Source organism: Spermophilus citellus (genome assembly GCF_964194105.1).
Source record: "Spermophilus citellus genome assembly, chromosome: X".
Taxonomy (NCBI): Eukaryota; Metazoa; Chordata; class Mammalia; order Rodentia; family Sciuridae; genus Spermophilus; species Spermophilus citellus.
Window position 1 is genome coordinate 44,684,895 of NC_138190.1, and position 20,671 is coordinate 44,705,565.

Here is a 20,671-nt window from a genome sequence, read left to right on the forward strand (position 1 = left end):
AGGTTTGTACTTCTCTAGAGCTTCAACCAAAACTGCTGTGGTAGTTGAATTTTGTTCAAACGTTTAATAAATTTGTGGGCCTTCTCTATTACTATAGGAGGACAACATGACAGAAACATTCTGAAAGGAAAAGGGCGCGCGCGCGCGCGTGTGTGTGTGTGTGTGTGTGTGTGTGTGTGTGACTTTTTTTCCTTCTACCTCTGGAGGAGTCAAGGTAAAAGCTTAATATGTACCAAAAACATTTTTATGGATTACCAAGGAGCAATGGCTCACTGGAAACAGCATTTGATAAGCAGAACAGATTGGTGAACATACAGCTCACAGGAAGTCACCAAGAGGCCATCTTCCAGCCCACATATTGGATCTGAGAAGTTTATCTAATTGTCACATCCTTGATATGAGGAAGGAGTTAGTCACTGGCAGAAACTGCGTGAGAGCAAATATTCACCACAAAATTGATTCTACCACCCTGTATAACTAAAAAGAAACTGTCCTTCACCAAAAATCTTCCTGCACCCTAGGCAAAATTCCCGAGGAATTAGATAAGGGCAGTTCTAAGGAGACCACCCTACTTTACTGCACCCCGCCCCGCAACACACTCTGAGATACATAGGTATTTGGGAAAGAGGAGCTTGCTGTTATTCCCATGTAATCTGCAATGTTAGGCTCTTATTTCCTTCTCCACTAACAACTATCATTGCCACAGATCTCCTCCCTGTGAGAAATATCCAGATGAGTCGAGATAATTGTTGGGCAAGGTAAAATAAATGGAGAAGGGGAGAAACAGGAGCCCCAGAAAACCAAGTAGAATAGTCTGATAGATCCAACTGAGGAGACTAAAAACTAACACTTTGGGGGGTAGGATGTAGCTTAGTGGTTGGGCACTTAGTATGTCTGAAGCCCTGGTGTTCATTCCCAGCACCAAAATCAATAAAAAACATAAGAACATGTTTTGATATTATTTCTAAGGAGATCTGCTTCACTAACAGAGTGGTCTGGATATATTACTGGAATGGCCCACTGTTGTGCCCCTGCTTTCCACCTGTGAGCCCTGAAATCTAGGCCCAATTTAGCTTCAAGAATGAACCTTTCAAAATCATGTCACTCCTCTGCTTACAAGGCTGCATGGTCCCATCTAATTTGGGATGTCAAGTCCTTATACAAAGACTTGGAGAAATCCTTAATCTACAAAACCCAGCCAAACTTCTTACATCTCCATTCTCATTTCCCAACCACTCTTCCCCTTGCTCACCTGCTCCTGCCCTACTGTCTTCCTTACTGATCCTTAGCCTGGGGGCCTTTGTATCTTCTTCAAATAATTACTCAAATGTCACCTTCTCAATTAGGTCTCTCCTGGAAAACTGCTTGAGATTGTAAACAAACACCAAAACCACTTATGCATTCTGTGTTCAGCTCTATTTTTTTCCCATAGCACCTATTACTTTTATTCCAATACACTATGTAATTTACCTAGTCACAATGTTCAGTGCTTATTTTCTGTCTTACCCAAGTAGAATATAGAGAGTCCCCAACTTACAATGGTGTGAAAGTGAAAGACATTCACTTTGAATTTCGGAATTTTGACCTTTTCCTAGGCTAGCAATATTTTTTTACAATAACTATTTATTTATTGTGGAACTGGAAGGTGAACCAAGGTGTGCTTTACCACTGAGTTACATGCCAAGTCCTTTTTATTTTTTATTTTGAGACAGGGTCTTATTAATTTCCTCTGGCTGGCCTTGAACTTGCAATCCTCCTACCTCAGGCTCCTGAGTCACTGGGATTAAAAGCATGTGTCATCATGACTGGCTTATATTTATATAAAAGTTTAATACTACTTCCAGCTTACCTTTCAGGGTAATGTCAATATTAATAATCATTAATTATAAGATAGCATTTAAATTAATTGTGCTTCTTAAATATAATTATTGTTTAAATATTTTTAGTCATCGATGGATTTTTATTTTTTTATTTATTTATATGCAGTGCTGAGAATCAAACCCAGTGCCTCACACATGCTAGACAAGTGCTTTTTCCACTGAGCTACAATCCAAGCCTCTTAAATATAATTATTTTAAGCTCCACCCTTCAAAAGAGTGATCTGAGTTTTCTTTTGCCTGAAGAGTCAACTAGCTTAGGAATAGTCTGAATGCACCAACACTCAAATTACCAAGGAAGCATTGGAAAGATGATTAGCAAAGCAATTAACCGAGTCTACCTTTGGTTTCATCCATAAAGTAGGGATTGTAATCCTGACTCACCCTATTTTTCCCCAAGGATGTGATGACATTAAGATGACTTGGGGGGCTGGGGTTGTGGCTCAGTGGTAGAGCACTCACCTAGCATGTGCGAGACCCTGGGTTTGATCCTCAGCACCACATAAAAATAAATAAATAAATAAAACAAAGGTATTATGTACAACTGAAAAATAAAATATTTAAAAAATTACTTGATAAAATTGACCAAAGTATTGTAGAAGTATGTCATAGGATACTAAATAACTGCAAAACAAGGGTTAAATTTCTCTAATATGATAATTTGCCTATGAAAAAATGAGACCTCCCTGTTCAGTGAACAATCTGCAAACAATCATTGAACCAGAAGGGGTTCTGAAATAGCAACTACTCTCCTGCTTCTGACCCTGCTGGCACAGAGATGGGAGGACAGAAGTCTTTGGCCCCAGAGTAAAAGAAAAGGAAAATAAATGGGTCTGAGCAGTCTTTCCAGATAGAGCCTAGAGCCTGCTTCTGGTAGAGAAGGACAAAAATCATTATAATTATGGAAAAGTGACCCTTAAATCTAAGTTCAGGAACATGCCTTCATTCTCTTTCCCTCTTCTTCCCACCCATATTCAGATCAATTCCCCTTAGGACCTCATGGAGTCTTGGGCCTAACACCCACATACACTTCCTGTCATACAGACGTGCACACACAAAGGAGGCATCTAGGCAATCAGAGGTGCAATCAGAGTGTATTCAGGAACAGTCCCACATAGACACTCAGGAGACAATAGGGAACAGATTAAGTGGACAGAAAGACACACAGTCTGAGTAAAAATGGATTGGGCAGATGTATGTGGGGGTAGTGATGAGTAATAATGTCTCTCTATTCCACTCTCAAATTCAGAACCAATTGATAGACACAAGAAGGAGAGAAATAGAGAATAAAAATATCAGTGAAGACCTGGGATATAGGTAAGTGGTACAGCATTTGCCTGGCATGCATGAGGCCCTGGATTCAATCCCCTTACACATCCTGATAAATATATATCAGAGTTTTACTGCATTGGAAGATAGGGAATAGAAAGGTAGGCATAGCTAGGTGTGGTGGTGCATGCCTATAATCCCAGTAGCTTAGGAGGTTGAGGCAGGAGGATCATAAGTTCAAAGCCAGCCTCAGCAACTTAGTGAGGCCCTAAGCAACTTAGCAAGGCCCTGTCTCTAAATAAAAATTTTAAAAGGGGGACTAGGGATGTAGCTCAGTGGTTAAGTGCTCCTGGGTTCAATCCCCAGTGACAACAACAACCATGAAAAAAAAAAAGAAGAAAGAAAGATAGCCATAATGTACTCCTAGTAGTCTTCCACTTAGCTACACCAATTTGCCATCTCATTTGCCACGTGAAGGGAGAGGATGGGAGAGAGTCCAGGAGAGTTATTCTACAGAAGTCCTCAAAGATGGAAATGTGAGGCAGGCAAAGTGGAGGACCTCAGCTCCCTGCTTCCCCTGCAAAAGAGGAGAGTATGACAGAGACATGAATAATCAAGTTACCACAGAATGTTACTTAGCCTCCTAGCTTTGTAGCCCTGGTTCTACTGCTTCCTAGATCAGTCCTTTCACTTGGAAAACAAACTTTAATAAAACTTACTTTGTCACTAACTTATGAAAAATGTCTTGCACTGAGCATAGCTCTAAGCAAGTGTTCTCAGAATCTAGGGCAATTTTTTTTTAGTGGTGGGGATTGAACCCAGGGCCTTGTGTATGCTAGGCAAGTGCTATAGCACTGAGCTATAGACAAGCAGAGCAAATTGAACTCACTGATTGAATACTGTTATTCTTTTCTCTTCTCTCCATCCTTCCCTCCCTATTTTTCTTTTCCCTCTTTCTCTTCAAGACAGGGTCTTGTGGTGGGTGCAGTGGTGCATGCCTGTGATCTCAGCAGCTCAGAGGATGAGGCAGGAGAATTGTGAGTAGTTCAAAGCCAGCCTCAGCAACTTAGTGACACCCTAAGCAACTCAGCAAGATCTCGTCTCTAACTATTAAAAAGGGCTGAGTATGTGGCTCAGTGGTTCAACATCCCTGGGTAAAAGACAGGGTCTTACCATGTAGCATATGTTATGTGGGCTGGCCTTGAACTCAGTTGTTCTGCCTCAGCTTCCAGAATAGCTGGGATTAGAGGCTAGTACCACTACACCTAGATGCTGTTACATTTTGTAACAAAACTGTGTTTCAGTAAATATGTAAGCTCTTTAAAAGAATAAGTGTTATTTCAATGTATCCCCAGAGCCTCCTACAGTTTTGATGCAATAACTATTAAAATCACAATGGCATTTTGGGACAGAAGAAAAAATTTCTAAAAACATAAATGACTCCAAAAATGAACTAGAGGCCTTACACATCCTGACTTCAAAACATATTACAAAGCCACAGTATTCAAAACAGTATGGTATTGGCACAAAAACAAACATATAGATCTATGTGAAGCCAGGAAATTTTATACTGAGTGGAATACACCAGGCACAAACACACACTATATGATCTTACTTATATATGGATTTTAAAATAGTCAAGTTCTCAGAAGGAAGAATATAATGGTTGCTAGGAGCTAGGTGCTCTGCAGGGGAATGGGGAGCAATGGGTGAAGGGATACAAACTTTTTTTCAGTACTGGGAATTGAACCCAGGGACATTTTACTGCTGAAGCTATATCCCTACCTATTTTTTTCTTGAGTAACAGTCAAATCTCATTAAGTTGTGATCCACCTGCCTCAGCCTCCCAAGTCACTGGAATTACCCACATGTGCCACCATGCCTGCCTTAAAGTGTATAAACTATCAGTTATAAGATAAGTAAGTTCTGAAGATATATGTACAACATGGTGACTATGCTCAATAAGCCATATTATGTACTTGAGATTGGCTAAGAAAATAGATCTTATGTGTTCTCACCACACACACACACAACCATGTAAAGTGATGGATTTTAATTAGCTTGATTGTGGTATCATTTCACAATGTGCACATATATGTATCATCATAATGTATAGTGTAAATGTCTATTTTTTATTTGCTGATTACACACCAGTAAAGCTGGAAACCCCTGAGTGCCTATTGAAAGACAATTAGATAAAGAAAAGGTCACACATGCACCGAGCTTTAGAAAAGAAACTCTTGTCATCTGCAACAATATGGATGAACCTGGACAATGTTAAGTGAAATAAGTCAGGTGCAGAAAGAGCACATGACCTCACTTTCACAAGGTATCTAAAGTAATTATAATCACAGAAGCAGAATCTACAATGCTGGTTCCAGTAGCTGACGGAGGTGGACACAGAGAGGTGCTGTGCAATAAGTAGAGAGTTTCCATCAGGCAAGATAGAAAGTTCTAGAGCCCTGCTCTGCATGCCAATGTGCGTACAGTTTATATTCCATACTGTATACTTAATAAATGTATGAGGGTAGACATCATGCTGTTTTTCACCACACACACACACACATACAAACATACACACACGAATATACCTTGCCTTTTACTAAAGTCAAGATTTGCAGCTAGGTTCTCTAAGTCCCAGCCCAGAACTTTATGTAGTGTTTTTGTTGGTGGTGTTTTTCTTTTGGTGGGGAGGGGCCCCTTTTTCTGGTGCCAGGGATGGGACCAGCACCTCATGCCTGCTGGGCAAGTGAATGTTCTACCACTGAGCTCTATAGCCCCAGGGCCTCTATGTACTTAGCCATAGCCTTTAGGCAAGAGAGCCGATAACTTTCTTTAGAATATCAAAAGGGTCCTGGTTCAGAAAGGAGCTAGAGGCCCTGCTATGAGGGAAATTATATTCAAATTTGAACTTAAAATAGGAAGTTTTTGAAGAGTTCATAGGACTTCTATTTCAGTCTTCTTCTTTCCCCAAAGGCAAACTGGTCAGTTGATTTTTAATGAAGAAAAGACTCTTGAAAGGACTTTTTAAATGAAGTATCCAGCCCAGTTTTATGTCTTTCTCCCTGTTTCTGCTGATGGGCCTTTTACCTACCTCATCTGATGATTCCTTTATAGATTCTTTGTTATCCTTCCTCATTTTTAAATGGTAGAACAATCCAGAGTCCACCTAAATCCCCTCTTTCTTCTCACTCTGATTTCCCTAGGTGAGATTATTCTATTTATTTATTTTGGTACTGGGGATTCGAACACAAGGTCACTTTACCACTGAGCTACATCACCAGCACTTTTTATTTTTTTATTTTGAAACAGGGTCTTGTTAAATTGCCTAGGGTCTCACTAAATGGCTCAGGTTGGATTTGAACTTACAATCCTCATACTTCAGCTTCCAGAGTGGCTGGGATTACAGGCCTGGCTCCTAGGTAAAATTATCTACTCCAAATTGCTACTTGTTGTTTGAGTGAATTCATCGTCTGCCCAATGGCTCTAGTGTATGGGCACATGTAGGAGAAATACACCAGCCAACTGGTGATCCTCTATTACTTTAATCTCACTGGTGGAGATGACACCATCAAACCTTTGTTTGCATATCTTATACTCAGGCACTTGCCTGGAAGTAGTCACCACAGAGGAACTTAAGAAATTTAGTATCTCACTGGGCACAGAGATGTACACTTTTATTCTCAAGAGACTGGGGAGGCTGAGGTAGGATTGCAAGTTTGAGGTCAACCTCAGAAATTTAGTGAGACCATCTCAAAATAAAAAACAAAAATAAAAAAAGAGCTGGGCAAGCGGTAGCGCACTCGCCTGGTGTACGCGGGTTGCTGGGTTCAATCCTCAGCACCACATACAAATAAAATAAAGATTTGAGTCCACCGAAAACTAAAAAATAAATATTAAAAAAATTCTCTCTCTCTCTATTTCTAAAAAAAAAAAAAGAGCTGGGGATTGTATCTTAGTATGAATTGCCCCTGGGTTCAACACCTAGTACAAAACACAAGAGAGAGATAGAGAAGAAAAAAGATATCAAGTTGTTCAACCCTTCAGTTTATAGAGAGGAGGCATGACCTGCTTGATACCAAACACTACTTAATGGCAAAACCAGCTTACAACCAAGGTATCCAAAGTTTTAGTCAGCATTTTTTCTTCTGCTCCATCATGTTTCTTCTGGCTGTACTTCCAAGGAAGGATGAGGTGCCTGTTAGCAGCAGTGATTTTTATCAGTAAAGAAGCAAGATGAATCTCTCACAATTAGAGAAATGCAAATCATCTCACTCCAGTCAGAATGGCAGCTATTATGAAGACAAACAACAATAAGTGTTGGTGAGGATGTGGGGGAAAAGGCACACTCATACATTGCTGGTGGGACTACAAATTGGTGCAGTCAATATAAAAAGCAGTATGAATATTCCCCATCTGATTCAAATGTATGATATGTCATGATCATTTTACTGTCATGTGTAACTAATTAAAATAAATTTAAAAATTTTTAAAAAATAAAAAGCAGTATGGAGATTTCTTGGAAAATTGGGAATGGAACCACCATATGATCCAGCTATCCCTCTCCTTGGTCTATACCCAAAGGACTTAAAAACAGCATACTGCAGGGACACAGCCACATCAATGTTTATAGCAGCACAATTCATAATAGCTAAACTGTGGAACCAACCTAGATGCCCTTCAGTAGATGAATGGATTTTTAAAATGTGGCATATATATATACAATGGAATAAAAGAGAATAAAATCAATGCATTTGCAGGTAAATGGATGTCATTGTAGAAAATAATGTTAAGTGAAGTTACCCAATCCAAAAACCCAAATGCCAAATGTTTTCTCTGATACAAGGTGACTGACCCATAATGGGATAGGGAGAAGAAGCATGGGAGGAATAGACGAACTCTAGGTAGGGCAGAGGGGTGGGAGGGGAAGGGAGGGGGCAGGGGGTTAGCAATGATGGTGGAATGTGATAGACATCATTATCCAAAGTACATGTATGAAGACATGAATTCGTGTGAACATATTTTATATACAGATATGAAAAATTGTGCTCTATATGTGTAATAAGAGTTGTAATACATTCCATTGTCATGTATTTAAAAATAAAATCAATTAATATTACTAAAAAAAGAAGCAAGATGATCTCACCAATTCTGTATACAGAATATTTACTAGTATGTGCTGTTTGCACAAGGAGCTAGGCAATTTATGTTCTTCTGCTATAATGATGAAAAGAAGCTGAGGAGCATAAGACAGCACTGTAAAGTAAGCCTTAGAGTGAAAATGGGTGGTTAAAGGACAGCTCAGGTGCTGGGATTATAGTTCAGCGATAGAACACTTGCCTAGATGCTTGAGGCACTGGTTCTACCCCTAGCACAGCAAAATGGGGCAGAGGGAAAGGCAGGGCCTCCTTTCATAATAAGGGTGTGAGGATTTTTATTTTTTTCTTCACCAAAGTGTTTTCATATTTATTATTTCATCTTAGTCTCTCAACAGACCGGGAGTAGACAAGTCAGAATTATTAGCTAGAATTTACAGATGCAGAAAATGAGACTGAAAAGTTAGCTCAGTGATTTGCCCAAGGTCACCCATCTAGGTAGTGACAAGGCCAGGACTCACATGTGTGTCTCCTTCTTCCAAATCTCTTTCCTCTAGTCTAGACATATAATTCTAGTAGTCCTTGAGTGATGACTACATATCCTGTAAACTGAACTTTACAGATTTCAATATGTTAGGGCTGAAACATGCTGAGTTCTACTGAATGGCATCACAGAGATCTTATCCCAGAAAGGAAAAAAAAAGTTTGGTTTCAAGCTAGGTCAGAGCAAATGCTGTGTCACAGATAAGGCATACAATTAGCCTACAATTAAGAATCAACAAGCTGTTTAAATTCCCAGCACCAAAAGAATCAAAATTAAAATATAAAACAGGGCCTGGGAGTGTTGCTAGGTGATAGAGCACACTTGCCTAGCATGTGTGAGGGCCTCCACCCCCAGCACTGCCAAAAACAAAAACAAAAACAAAAAAAAAACAAAGGAAAAGAAAAAAAATGACAATAAGCTGAGATGCCATTTTCTCAAAACCCTGCATTTTAGTGGAAAAAAATGCAAAACAATAAACATGATGAAGACTATCTTCTCAGGTCTAAAATTCTCCAAGATAGAGGATGATTTCCCATGTGAATTATCTCTAAGGACTATAAAAAAGTGGGCTACCCAAACTGCCATTTTATTAAAGAAAAGTCAGGTCAGCATAATATAGTGCAGACAGTCCCAGGGACGGAGAAGAAAGGATTGATGGGGAGCCTGTGAGAGAAGTTCCCCTGGCCTGCTGGGACACGGGGCAGATGGCAGTGAGTCTAAGAGGCAATGACAGGTGAAGAAATGGAGGCAGGGAGTGGAAAGATTGACCCCAGAAAGCAAGCTGTGGAAGGAAGGGGCCACTGTGTGTTTGCTGGCCACAAGGAAGAAGCTGCACAAGAACCCAGAAAGACACTAAACAAGCAGGAGAGTGAGAACGTCCCCTTGAGTCACAACTGCTTCAGTTCCTCAATTGTTGCCTTCTCCTAGAAAGTAGAGAGCATCCGGGGGCATGGGATAGAAATCCATTCAGAGAGACACAGAATGTCAGAACAGTGGGTGGTATGTTTGGCTAACCCTTAGGTACCTACCACTTTAGGCCCCATTGACCTGTTATGCATAATGCACCTGGCACCCTGTTGAGATCCCCACTTTTCTCCCTGAAGTGAAAAAGGTCAAGCTTGGTTTTCCCTCTCCAAAACCTAGGACAAAGAAAATAATTAAACTCCAGCTGGAAGACACTCAAGCATTGTCCCTTAAAATAATTAAAATGATTTCTCTTCTTCTTCTTTCCAACCCCCTCCCCAGGATTTTTTTTAAAGAGAAAGGAGACACTTGAACTTGAGATTGGTAGCTCTGGAGTGATTGACTGGAGGGAACATCATGGTTTTTATAGTTTGGCTTCTTCAGAACCACAGGGGAAAAGATGCTGACCCATATCTGAAAAGTTAATAAAGAACCACAGAAATTTCATGAAAGGGCTGTTCTCAGTGCCTGCCCTTCACCCCCAAATGCCAAAGGACACACCTAACTCACACTGCTATTCTTGGTGGAGAATCTCAGAGTGAGGAGAGCTTTTCCGGGGTTACCTAGTTTAAGACCATTTCTGGAACCTGTGCTATAGTGTTCGAAGCCTGTTCTCCAGTGGTCATAGGGGAACTTGCTCCCTTCTAAGCATGTCCATTTCGTTGTTGGAAAGTCTTGGCTGTGGGTGACATCCTTAGGTTGAACTGAAGCCATTTGCTCTCTGTCATTCATGGTCCAAGCTTCACCTTTTGGAATCACACAGAACAAAGACACTTTCACTCTTTTAGGACAGTCCTTGGGAGAACTAAAAACAAATGTGACCTTTCAAATATGACCTTTTCAAAAGCATCGTTAAGCTTGCAAGTGTGATTTCACAGCCAGAGGTGGTATCCTCACCACACTAAAATAGGGAGGAAATGGAGATTTATTTTATGAATTCATTTGCTGCAAATCTGGCTGGGAAATATTGCTTTAGAACTGAGGCATCTGCAAGTTTTGAATGATTATCTGACCAAAACCCTAGCACTACTATCTTCTATTCTCTCTCTCTCTCTCTCTCTCTCTCTCTCTCTCTCTCTCTCTCTCTCTCTCTCTCTCCCCCCCCTCCACTACCATGTATGTCTCCTTCCTCTCAGAGGAAGGTTTAAGGTAGAGATCTCTTCAGATTTGAGAAACAATGCTGAGCTAAAGCCGTATTTCAAAAAGAAAAGAGAATCCATCACTTCAGTCACAACTTACCCCATTCTGCCAGTGTGGCAGTGAGCTGCTTTGCCACTATCACTGAAAGACCTGACAAGAACAATTTTAGAGGAGGAAAAGTTTATTTGGGGGCTCACGGTTTCAGAAGCCTTGATCTACAGAGAGCCAGCTGTGTTCCTCAGAGCTCAAGGACAGCTGAATATCACCATGAAAGTGTGGCAGAACAAGGCGGCTCAAGACATGGTGATGCTTCCCTGTGGGCCTTTTCCCAGATGCAGAGGCTGAGAGGAAAAGCCCTACACATTTACATGAAGATTCCTATAATGACGGTTACCTACAAAGTTCTCTAGTCTAAGAATTAGAAGGTGGAAAGAGCATAGAAGCAGGAAGTCTGGATAGGAGACATTCATTTCCAGGAGATAGGAGGGGAGGAAGAGGGTACAAAAATCTCAGGCTACTAATACCACTCCAAATCTTCCAGAGCCTTAGAAGCTGAACACTAGCAAAAGTCCACCTTTCCCAGGCTTTGGTGGATACTTTATAAAGTTCTACCAGCTTGGGCCAGTGACTTGAAAACGTCACAATAAAAAAATGACAAAATAGAGGCCTGGGGCTGTAGTTCAGTGGCAGAGTGCTTGCCTTGCACATGTGAGGAGGCACTGAGTTCGATCCTCAGCACCACATAAAAATAAACAAATAAAATAAAGACATGTTGTCCATCTATAACTACAAAAAAATTAAAAAGACAAAATAGGACATCTTCAAAGGACCATCTTACCCAAGCAGCAAGGGCTCTGACTAGTGGTCAAATTGTACTGACCAATAGTAGTGGTCAGATTTGTTCTAGTGACCAAATTTGACTAGGTCAAATTGGTATCAGCACAGTCTTGTCAACTGAGTAGATTACAAATGGGGGAAGAGACTAAAGTAACAATACTTAGGTCAAGGGATAGGACCTATAGATTTAAGATCACATATATCTTTCACACTGATATTTTCAACCATTCTACAATTACATGGGCAGCCCTAGCTAGCTGTTCCTTCATTATTATCTACATGTGCAAGACTGAGCAATCATATCAGCAAACTCCTTATACAGAATATTCCCAGTTTCCTCAATCAGAAGGATGCTCATGGGAACACATTTATAAGGCACACAGGAGGGCCAAGGGACATTCTTGTCCAGCAGCTCACTGACAAGGTTTTGAATGATGGCGTGATTGGGGGAATTGAGACCATAGCGTAGCACCCGAGGACAGGATCCCTTACAGTAGTTTGGGGTATGGTGACGAGGAGCAATGATCCAATGATCCCTGCCCCGCTGCTGGAAGCTGACTTTGAAAGGACCAAGGGAACACTGATTATTGGCAGACTGATTATTTGCAGACCCATAATGTTCCTGGGAAGAGTCAGAAACCATAGACACGATGCTGCCTGCTCGCCGGACCCTTTTTTGGAAGATTCCCTTTCCAAAAATTCCTGCAGTCCACTGGGAAGTTTAGTCCACTGGCCACTTTTATGAGTGTCATTGAAATAGACTAGCACAAAGGCAGTGTCCAAAGGTGAAGTACCATTCCATTGGATCCCAGGAATCCAATGGAATCCAAAAAAGCGAGCTACCTTTTTGCTGCTGACACATGAAGTGGAGTCTTAGGACCCTGTGACTCTTGTGATTCCAGAGTGTCTGTTGAATGTGTTGTGTGGTGTCCATCTCTGTCCAAGCTTTAGACATCAGAGAAGGCTTTGAGGACTTTCCTCCTGATGGAAAGTGGTTGATTGGGCTTTGTGGGGCCCAGGGCTCCACATGGCAGGATAAATGACAGTGAGCTAGGTGGAGTTGTTGACATAAACCACAGTGGCTCTGACCAGTTGGTACACTTCCCATTTTGGTGTGAGAGGAAAGCCCAGGAACCTGCACACATAAGGCAGAACAGGGTCAGGGGATTAGTGTCTTGCCTGAATACCGAGTCTGAAAATCGTTCACAAAACTGTTCAAGATAAGCACAGCTGTTACCAGCCCTGAAATTAACTCAAGGTAATAATATCTATCATTTGTGGAACACTTATGAATGTACAAGATGCTTTATATGTATAAACTCTTGAATCCTCAATAGTCTTATGAGATACTTATTATTCCCATTTTGCAGACAAGGAAATTGAGGCTCACAGAAGCTATGTGAAAGGACACACACCCAAGTGCTGGATGTATCTCAGTGGTGAGAGCACTTTTGCCTAGCATATGTAAGGTCCTGGGTTCACACAGCCAGCATGTGGTAAAGTTAAAATTTGAACTCAAGCTGGTTTCCATTAAGAAAAGAAACTATACCAGTGGTGAAGAAGTTGGTCAGGGGAGGGAGGAGGTAAGGGAAAAGGAAGTACTCTGAACGAAATTGATCAAATTATGTTATGTCCCTGTACAAATATGTCATGATGAATCTATTATGTATAATTATAATGCACCAAGAAAATTAAAAATAAAACACTAAAGAAAGTAATTTGTCTCACTTTTAGATCACTTTACACTTCTAGACTGAGGGGAAAAACTCAAGCATACAAGAGTTTAGAAGATCAATTATATTATTGACTACTACTAAAGGTGACTAAAGACATGTTGAAACATACATGGATTAAGGGTCCTTATTTCAGAGAGAACATGTGGCCTTTGGTTTCTTGGGATTGTCTCTGATTTGTGGATGCTAACCCACAGGGAGGTTGGGGAGGGGACGATAGAAGTCCATTGGATTAGACAAAGGGGGAGGAAGGGAAGGAGAGGAACAGGAGAGACAGTAGAAAGTTGGTCATAACTGTCCTAGCCTTGTATTTGTATACAGGAAAACGCCACATCATGTGCAACCACAAGAGTGGGAACCCAAATAGAATAAGTTGTACTTCATGTATGTATATTCTGCCAAAACACAGTCTACTGTCATGTATAATTATAAGTAATAAAAATGTTTAAAATATTTTTAAGAGTCCTTATTTCATATCACTATACAGATGCAGGTTTGGGGCAATAATTCGATATTGGGTGCTATTTTGTCATTGTTTTAAATCCAGGACCTAGGCACCACAAAATAATTATATCACTAGTGGGGACAGCTATTTTTTGCCATTTCTGTCTTCCAACAACTTCAAGAATTGCTTCTTGGGCTGGGGCTATAGCTCAGTGGCAGAGTGCTCACCTAGCATGTGTGAGGTACTGGGTTCAATCTTCAGCACCACATAAAAATAAATAAAATAAAGGCATTCTGTCCATCTACAACTACAAAAAGTTTTTTTTAATTGCTTCTTACGTATCTTTTGGCCATTTCTCCTTTAACTCCCCATTTATCCCTTTTCCAATCCTTTCTAGAAATGGCTCTCCATTCACCCCATTCATTTTACCAACACTTCTCTAAATACCATTTTAACAAGGCCTTGATCACCGATATTTTGTTTGCTGGAAAGTCTATTAAAAACCACATGCCCCTTAACAATTGAGAGATTTAATCCAAACTGTTGTGCTGACACCCAGTGGCCAAAGGGTAGGAAGGCTGGGCCTGCAGAGTTCCCAACTTGTGCTCCCCCTCCTGGTAAAGGTCAAGAGCAAAGACTACAAAACCAGTCATCTCAGGAAAAGGTCTTCTCTCTCTCCTTTACAAACATCTGAGTAAGTATTTCCATGTTGATTTATATTATTCATCTAACCTTCCTCCTCCACTGAATCCACAAGTCTGGGGTTGTAATAGTGCTGGGGATTTAACATAACTCTTTAATATTTTGATGTTCCAGAATACTTTTAGGCCCTATGGATTCTAACTCATGCTTAACACACCCTCAGGATTGGGGCACTCGCTAGCCATCATTCACACAGGCCCAAGCCAGGCCTGTATTTGCTTTCTTAAGTTATTCCACACTCCCATCTTACAATAATCTTTCCAAGAGGCCCACCCATACACCTGCTCCACCCTGCCTGAAAAGGGACCCAACCCAAACTCTAGCAGGCTGTCTAGTGAGGAACTGCCCTTTCCTTTCAGACCTTGACCTCACAAGTTTCCTGAAGCAGGGCAGGGTTGCTGAGGCTCAGAGCCAGGAAGGGTCTGCTCAGAACTTTTCAGGGAAAGGAATGACTCATACATCCTGTGTGACTGAACCTGTCATCTGCTTCTGGATCCTTTCCAGAGTCCCTAAGATCCCAGTATGCTTCCTAGTCGGCTGGGGATATGTGCCTAATTGTAGGCATTCTCCTTTTCAGCCTCATGTCATCAGTGCAAACTTGATTTGGTCTGCTTTGTGCTTCAGTTAGAAATGGAATCTGGGGCCCTCCTCAGGGCCTCCAAGACCCCACCTCTCAACAGCTTCATATCCTGCCATTCTCTGCGTGCTCTCTAGACTCCAGCCACAAATAGGACATTCTTCCCTCTAGGCCTTTGCACACGTTGTTCCTTAAACCCAAATCAGGTGTCTCTCCACTCTTCTCATGTCTCCCTTCTTAATAGACCTCAGCTCAAATGTTACCTCTTCAAAGGTACCTTCACATAACCCCATGGAAAGAGATGACTCCATTTCGATTTGCCACAATTTGCGACTTAACTGTTTGCACATTTATCTCCCCATCAGAGAACATGCTCCAAGCCAGTAGCTGTCAGATCGGGCAAGTTGGGCAGCAACCAAAGGAGGCAGATTTAAAAGGGCCACCGAATGAGGCTTTATTGAGATATCACTCCCGGGCAGACTCGATCAGACCCACAGAGTGGACAGGAGAAGGGTCTGAGGAGAAACCGCGTGGAAGCTCAACCAGACTGGACTTTTATGGGGCTTACAGCAGGAAGGGAAGGGCTTGGGACAGGGAAAGGTGTTTTTAGGGTCCCTTGTCCTTTTAGAGTTGGTCAGGGGAGATAGCTGAACTCCAGGATTGGCCAGGGGGTCCTGCTGATTGACAGGCATTAGTCAGGAGATCTCGCAGATCCACAGGCGTTTCCACTGGCACCTGATTGATGTTCCTTTCCTGCATGGCTGCTTTGTTCTAAGTTGCCACCAAGTCACCACCACCGACCTAACAGTAGCTTTGCCTGTCTTAATCACATTTGCATGCTCAGCCCTATTTATTCAGTAGGTGCTGAATAAATATTTGTTGAATAAATTTCCACCCACACCAAGTTATTTTCTCTTTCCTAATCAGGACGAACTATTCTGCCAATGTAATCGGCTCCTTACTCCTCCTTTCCCAAGTTCCAGCTTAAATATCACCTTCTCAATGAGGCCCTCCAACATTATCTCTGCTTTCCTTTCTCTGCTCCAAACAGTGAGATATTTGTGTGTGTGTGTGTGTGTGTGTGTGTGTGTGTGTGTGTGTGTGTGGTGCTGGGCATTGAACCCAGTGCATTATGCATGTGAGGCAAGCACTCTACCAACTGCATTATATCCCCAGGCCTGAGCCATTTCTTCTCTGGAATCCTGGGATCCCAATTGCTTATCCTCTAAGCACTTGTAACATTATCTACCTATTCTATTATACTAGTGTAAAGATGACCTTAGGCCTTAGCCTAAGCAACTCCATTTTAAAACTCCAGTTTGAAACCTGCAGTCTCATCAGGTATACCTACAGAGCCTTCCAGTATGGCCCTCAGACACAAACAAGTCATTTCTCCCCACCCTGAGAAGCTCAGAGTGAAGTCTCTGTCATGTTGTCCTCACCTCAATAAGGGGGAGTGGCAAGAAAATCAGGATAGGGACCACAGACCAGATGTTTTATGCAAATGACTGATAGGGATTGAAAGGGTGGTCAGAAGCCCCAAAATTTAGTATAAATGATGGAGCAAATGAACTGACATTAAGCCGGCCCACACTGATGCCCTCCCGCTGGAGAGCCTGATGAGAACCTGGACTGACATCCCAACTCTTTTCATGGATTGCCTGATCTTCTGCCTCTTCCTCACCACTCTCAAACTCTACAGCCACATCTTGACCCTGGTGAGAGCTGCAACTTCTCCCTAGGACTCTTTCCTAAACTGGCTGTCAGCTCCACCCTAGGAGAAGCCTGCCTTGGTTCCTGATCTGATCACCATGGTCTGAGTGAGTGTGCATCCACTGGTCTTAAAGCCTAAGATTTGAGACTTTTGATCTGATACTTGAGCTTAGTGTCAGGTCGGTGGCAGTGACTTAGGAACAAAGCACCAAGTAGCCTGAGCATGGGAAAGAAATATCAATGAGGCACCGACGGATACACCTGTCAATAAGTGGGATCTCCTGGCTAATGGCTGTCAATCAGCAGGGTCTCCTGACCAATCCTGGTCTCAGCCAGTTCCCCCGACCAACTCCAGTAGGACAAGGGACTCTAAAAACAGCATTTCCTGTCGCAAGCCCTTCCCATCCTGCCATAAGCCACATAAAATTCCAGTCCTGAAGAGCCCCCATGTGGTTTCTCCTCAGACCCTTCTCCTGTCTACTCTGTCAGTCTGATCAAGTCCCACATGGGAGTGAGTCTCAATAGAGCCTCATTCAGCAGCCTTTTAAATCTGCCTCCTTTGGTCGCTGCCCAGTTGCCTGACCTCACATCTGGTGCCGAAACCTGGGAGGGATTTTCGGGCTTCTGCCTCAGGGAATTGAAGTCCATCCCTTCCCCCTTCAAATGAACCAGGAAAATTCCCAAGCTGCTCTTTCCCTCTCTCTTCATCCGGGCCAACAGAGTTGGGTAAGTTCCCTTGTTCTCCTGACCTTACAGCCCCTTTCCATGTGTGGGGTCTATCCATAAGTCACACGCATGCCATAGACACTACCCATTCCGTTCAAGTCTCCGGGAGACATCCCAGTCCTCTTGCAAGCCCCTCCATCCGTTTGGGCCCCCAAGTGGGTTGCTGGGACACCTCAACCCCTGCCTGGCCCTTATCCATTCCTCAGGTGAGCACAAGCAAAATTTGGGACACATTTTTCTGCTCCCACTCACCCCTGAGGGTGCCGGAAAGTCATGGGAAACACAGAATCCTCTCCTTAGACCCCAAAAGTACAATGGGTCACAATGGCCCCCAGAAGGAACTTTTATTTTAAACCCTCACTGAATTGGACAATTTCTGTCACCAGACAGGGAAGTGGGCAAAAAATGTTCAAGCTTTGAGATTGGCTCCCATCCTTCCCTCTGCTCTCCGCTCCCATCCTCCTCTCTGTTTTGCTCTACTGCTAAAGTTTTCCTTGCTGGGGAACCACTTTCCCATTCTACTTTTTCTTCCTCATTCTCAGATACCCAAGCTTCTCTCAGCCTTACCTTGCAGTCCTCCCCCTGCCAGCGGTATGGCATCCACTACCACCGCTGCTGCGGTCATGTCTGCGCGCTTCCTGTCTGCCACCCAGGTTCTATCAGGCAGGCAGAAGGGGTCCCACCTTGCTGCAAATTGAGCATGATGGGGACAAAGAAAATCTCAAAGCATATTTGGTGCCAAAGTCTCAAAGTAGCACCATGGCCCAAATAGGAGAACTTCCTGGCCAGTTGGGATACTGCATTTAAAGATTTAAAAAGTTATAGACAGATTTTAGGATCAGACTTGAGCTCAAATTCCGTCTCTGCCACCCACTGTGTGACATTTGCCAGTTGCTTTCTCTCTCCATGCCATAGTTCTCTTCTCTCTAAAATGGTCATTTGGAACTGGTACTACAAGTGGTACTGGCTGTCATTGATTAAATACTGTCACAGATGCTTCGTATCCTCAGATGTTAGGTTTTCTCATCCTTTCTGAGGGCTTATAAGTCTCCCCAACACAGCATCCTGTACTATTTGCCTTCTAAGAGCAAACCACCACATAAACAGCCCTCCACAAAAATGCAGCTCAATTACAATCTTCAGAGATAACAAGCAATAAGATATTATGAAGGAAAGTGGCTAACACATTACTCAGTTGTTGTGGGGAATGGAAAAGATTTTTCAGAAGGCCCCAAGCTAATCTGTTCTTAAGCTGGGGCCCTAAGGAAAATAGGCTTGGAGCCAGCTTTCCTGAGCTTGCCGTCCTTTCAAAACCAGGGCAGGGTGGTACATATCTGGAATCCCAGTGACTCAAGAGGCAGAGGCAGGAGGATCACAAGTTTGAGGCCAGCCCCAGCTACTTAGGAAGATCCTCAGCAAATTAGTGAAACCTAGTCTCAATATTTTAAAAATCAGCCAGGTGTGGTAGTGCATGCCTGTCATTGCAGCAGCTCCAGAGCCTGGGGCTGGAGGACTGCAAGTTCAAAGCCAGATCCAGCAACTTCAAGGCCCTAAGCAAATCAGCAAGACCCTGTCTCTAAAAGGGCTGGGGATGTGGCTCAGTGCTAATATGATGAATCAGACATCGTGACTATAGTGACTCCATTTTGTTTATTAACTCCATTTTGTGAAACAGCCATGCCAACTAGAAAGGTCACAACTGGGGCAAGTTTTTTTTTTTCCTTTGGTTGAACCCTCAAGAACACGGAACTATCTAACTGGGCTCTGTTTCTGTAACTGGGATGACTGGGCTCCTGTTTCTGTAACTGGGATGACTGGGCTCCTGTTTCTGTAACTGGGTAACTGGGCTTATTTTGATTGGCTAAGCCTCCCACCACCTGAATGCAATCTCCCGCTTCTGTAATTTGGCTTGCTTGCATTGACTAAACCCCCAAATGTCCCTTTTGTGGTTATTTGACTTAAATATGAGGCCAAACTGAAGGGGGTGCGCCACTCTATCTTGCTTTTAGAGAGTAGAGTGTCCGCTACTGGCCAGCAATAAAGGCTTAATTGGAATGCCAATGTGTGGTCTGAGAGTTATTTGAGGGTCTTGGTATCGGTATAACACTTAAGCACCCTTAGGTTCAACCCCCAGTACCAATAAATAAATCAATCCATTTTAAAATAAAAATAAAAAGGCTGGGGCCTGGCATGGTGGTGCATGCCTATAATCCCAGCAGTTTGGGAGGTTAACGCAGGAGGATGGCAAGTTCAAGCCAGAAATGGAGAGGCGCTGAGCAACTTAGTGAGACCCTGTCTCTAAATTAAATACAAAATAGGGCTGGGGATGTGGCTCAGAGTTCAGTCCCTGGTAGCCCCCACCACCCTAAAAGGGCTGGAGACTGATTTGGTTGTAGAGCACCCTGGGGTTCAAACTCCAGCAACAAAACCAAAAACAAAGAAAATGAAGCCATGCCTACGTGCACCAGGCAATGAGGCCTGACAGTAAACCCACAGATTCCTTGTTCTCTACACTCTTCTGTTCTTCTCCCAACTCTAGGGTGGAATGGAGACACGAGAACTCACCTCTTCTAGGCCTCGTTACATGGGCCAAAGGCCTCACCAGCCTCACCATGGTGGCTCCGATGGTGCGATCTTCCTAGGATGTCCATGGGGGTCAGCTGAACTCTGGTCCAACTCCAGCATATACTGTAGCCAATGTTCTTGGAGCTGTGGCTCCCTCTGCTGCTTGCCTGGTGCTTCTTCTATCAGCTCCGGAAACAGTGGCAAGGTAGGGGTTTCTGTGGGCAGGGCGGTGACAGAGGGATGGTCTCCCTTTTCCATGTGGACCCCATGCTCCATTGAAAACACCAGTCCCCAAAGAAGTATTCTAAGAGTGCTGGGGAGGACCATCTGGAAAGGCTTGGTGTTCAGCCAAGAGTTCCAGACCAAGCCCAAAGGGTGTCACTCTGATCCCTTTGTTTCACTCAAGGAACCACACCCAGGCTCCAGGACCAAGGATGGGACAAGGAATAAAAGAAAGGCAGGCCCTATATTGCTTCCCAAGACG

General features: G+C 42.9%; 1 pseudogene across 1 annotated transcript; it reads right to left on the minus strand.

Annotated features, from left to right (window-relative positions):
• Positions 1-11,396: 11,396 nt before the first annotated feature.
• On the minus strand, positions 11,397-20,445 carry LOC308639418 (bone morphogenetic protein 15-like; annotated as a pseudogene). The gene is made up of 2 exons: positions 20,234-20,445; positions 11,397-12,861 (listed from the first exon to the last, which is right to left on the minus strand). The product of its transcript is annotated as a bone morphogenetic protein 15-like (transcript).
• Between the last annotated feature and the right edge of the window lie 226 nt (positions 20,446-20,671).